At 40.5% G+C, this 3648-nt stretch overlaps 1 long non-coding RNA gene across 1 annotated transcript; it reads right to left on the bottom strand.

Moving 5' to 3' along the window:
- Positions 1 to 993: 993 nt before the first annotated feature.
- On the bottom strand, positions 994 to 3648 carry LOC131996787 (uncharacterized). The gene is made up of 3 exons (XR_009397998.1): positions 2296 to 3648; positions 2135 to 2228; positions 994 to 2075 (listed from the first exon to the last, which is right to left on the bottom strand). It is a non-coding gene; the product is annotated as an uncharacterized LOC131996787 (long non-coding RNA).

Below are 3648 nucleotides of genomic sequence, written 5' to 3'. Positions count from 1 at the left end.
GTCTACTCCCAAATACCTTTGATTTGAGCCCCATATTTCCATAGTCGGTAAACATGTTCGGTTTGGGGGTGGGGCGGCACTCAGTGACTTGGCTCTGAAACAGATTCGTGTTTAACACTAAAATACCCCATATTACAATTTTTGGCAAATATGTCCTATTTAGGTGGTGTTATGGGGGTGGGATGGACCCATTGACACTTTTTCCTGAATATTTATGCATATTTTCCCGAATATTTAGTTTCGTGCTTTACTCCCAAAGGCCTTTTATATGAGACCCATATTGCTATGGTCGTAAATTTTTCCTGTTTGGGGGTGTTTTTGGCAAGGGCCGGCCCCCCAAACACTTGGTAACACATTTGGATATCAGATTCGTATTCAACACTAAAATTTCTTTTATTTGAGCCCCATTTTGGTCAGTAATTAAATCCTATTTGGGGTTGTTTTGGGGAAGTGATGGACCCCCAGAAACTTGGTTCCACATTTGGATATCAGATTCGTATTCTACTCGCAAATATTCATTTGATTCCTATATTGCCATGGTCGGTAAATATGTCCCATTTTTGGGTGTTTTGGGGGTTGGGATGGTCCCCAAAACACTTGGTCCGACCATTGGATATCAGATAAGTTTTCTAATCTTAAATACCTGTTACGAGGCCCCTATTTGCGGCCAAAAATGATTTGGGCACCGGCTAGATTTCGTCGCCTTATCAGGGGAGGTCCCATCCCATCATCTTTCGCCCCGGGGTCGTATCAATAAATAAAAATGTTCTAACAAACTAGACAACACTAACACACAAGCACAGATTTCTTCCTAAGTGGGAGGTAGATGGACCCTCCAGTCGCCCTGCCCTACCATGGTCATGTGGACATCCCCTTCTTCAAACATGATCCCTGTATCCCGCTCAAGCCACCACGCCTACCTCACGTTGACACCCCCCTTATATCCACAATTTAGCACAACATATTTCTTTTTTTTTAAACAAGTCCCAACATCATAAATTTTATTTAAAATATAAAGGCCTAAAACTAACGCAATTCGTATTAAGATTCCTGTCTTTCTTTTATCAAAATCATCAACAATAAACTGACAGTACTGAGTTTTAACTAAATTATAGCATTAAATCAATTAACTTAATCTTCTAATTTTTAACTTTCTTGTTACATGAAACGAACACTGAACACTAGAACTTGCAAAGAAGGATAATCAAATTAATATAAATAAAAACGGTTAAGCCTGGCCTACCTAAGGGAGCTCTCTTAGAAGGGACACACTGCTGGGAATAGACACCCTACAAACGCGTACTCATGAACGTTTTGCAAATTCTATCACATAAAAACAAGTAAAAAAAAAACGTAAGCTAAAACTTAGGATATATGAAAAAAATATAAAAAAAATGGTCAATAAATAATAATGTAAGAAATAAATATGATGGTAAAAATAAAGTAGAAGGTAGTTAAAAAATCAAAATATAATAATCATGTCAATATCCACATACAAAAAAAAAGGTAATGAAAAGTTTGATTACTATTGCATTATAACCCCAAGGTTTTAATCTTTCGGTATCATCTATTTCGGGAGGAGAATAAAACGTTTCGTCATCAGTCGAATTCGCCTTTTCAAAGTAAGGTTAGTATGTGTGCGTGACTTCATATAATTTCAAATTCAAAGTCGTTGGAGGTGTTCAACTGGTGGTACCTTTTGCCATCACCAAAACAAAAGTGTACGGCCGAATACAAGCAAAGATTCCGCTTTCCAGAGATAACTGGGATAGTTCCCCTAATTTGGATAGCCTGATGGCAACAATTGTGCACCTCTGGATTAACGTTGACCAACGATTTTTCATCCAACCAAACCTCTCGGTCTGGACAACAACGGACGGAATTTCCTCTCTCGCCCTCTTTTGGGCACAATAAACTAAAAAGCGGCCTACCTTTATAACCACCAGATGAAACGGTGGCGTTTGCGGTAATCACCGTTCAATGTGTGTTTCTGAATCGGGGGGAATTCACTTTAGCCTTAACCCAGCCACTTGCACCAACAAAAATTTCGCCTCCTCTCGTCCAGGAGGCTTTATCTGCAAATAACAGGGTTTAAAACACCTTTCGGTCATAGAAATATAACCTAAAAACTCACTTTATCTTATTTGGTATCTTTATTTATTTCTCACAGTCTCGATTAAAACAGCAAAACGACTTATGTCGACACACAAAACACCCACTGGAATTTTCTAAACAAAAAAAACGTCTCCTTAATGACCGCTGCCCAAGATTTTGTTAACTTAACAAAACACTAACCTCTTCCTTATTATTACTTTGCAATTCAAATTTAAATACACATCTCTCAGATATAATGTCATGCACTTTTCTTTTCAACTGACGCCAAAATGCCTAATTAACCCTCTTTTATTACTTTGTTCTCACTCAATCATAAAAATTAGCCATCTTGAGTTAATAGCCATATTGATTTTATGCATTAACTCCGGTTTTAGAACATTTGTAACCCAATAGCTAACATTTAAATTCTCTTAAATCTTTTCGTTTGGAGCGGCTACTTTATATGAATGAAAACCGCTTTATCGTCGTATAGCCGCCCAACAACAATCTCACCCAGTGTAGTAATTCGCCATATGCAATGGCAAATAACATACGCAATGGCAACTCTACGCGTCAGCTGGGCGAAACCCATCTGTTTACTTCGTGGCTCTTGGTAGAAGGCCATAAGGTAATATCGTTCCATCATTTCTCCGCAATTATTTATTAATATTCCTTTCTTCCTCTATTTTCAGGTACCGGGAAACATGCTACGGTGGCCTGCCTGATGCCGTGATTGCAGGTTTATGAAACCCATCCTCTTGGGTATGGATGTATTTCATAAATCCTGACAATCACTTGCATCAGGTCTGCAATCTCTCGGCAGGTTCCCCCTCGCAGAGCTGGGGTTAGCCATCGGGCCACATATAAAAAAGGCAGCCCCAGTTCTCCAACGTTTGCCCGGGGAAGCCGCCGTGAAATAAACACCGCTTCCCCCAGCCTGTAAGAATGGGATCCAGTAATTGACCATTCCAACGAGGGACAATAAGAACAACTGAAAACAAAAAAAAACTTGCGCATGGCAGACCACACGTTCACATTGCTGTCGCTGGTCTGCCGAACGGTGTGCCCAAGTTAATCCCAACTCCTCCTGTCGCAGGAAGGCACTAGGAGTGGGGAGTGTGACGTGGAAGTCGGCCGCCACGCAGACGTAAAGGCCTCTTTATAGGGGACATCCACGCCAATTTTTTTTTTTTTCTCTGGCACGTGGTATACTAGGGTGTCCCGCAACAAAACTCCTGGCCTGACAAGAGATTCGCCGGCAGGGCTGGTGTGCGGGAAAATCAGAAGTGGTATCGAAGAGTTATAGTGCAACGTGGGGAACTCCCACACCCTGAATCAAAGCCGGGTATCATGAATAAAGTCAGGGAAGTACCGAAGTCGCTCACTTGTCCCAAGGTCACTTTACCCTCTAGTATCTCGTTATAGGTTTTGGCTGATCCTAGCACTACATTTGCATATGATAAGAAGTTCGGAAAGTTTGGGGTAAGGATTGGCATAAAAAAATTAAAGTCAATGAATTGAATTAGGATCGCGAAAACAAATCGGGGTATAATT

This window comes from Stomoxys calcitrans, chromosome 4 (genome assembly GCF_963082655.1).
Source record: "Stomoxys calcitrans chromosome 4, idStoCalc2.1, whole genome shotgun sequence".
Lineage (NCBI taxonomy): Eukaryota > Metazoa > Arthropoda > Insecta > Diptera > Muscidae > Stomoxys > Stomoxys calcitrans.
The sequence above is the reverse complement of the archived record's forward strand: the minus strand, read 5'-3'. Positions and strand labels throughout refer to the sequence as shown.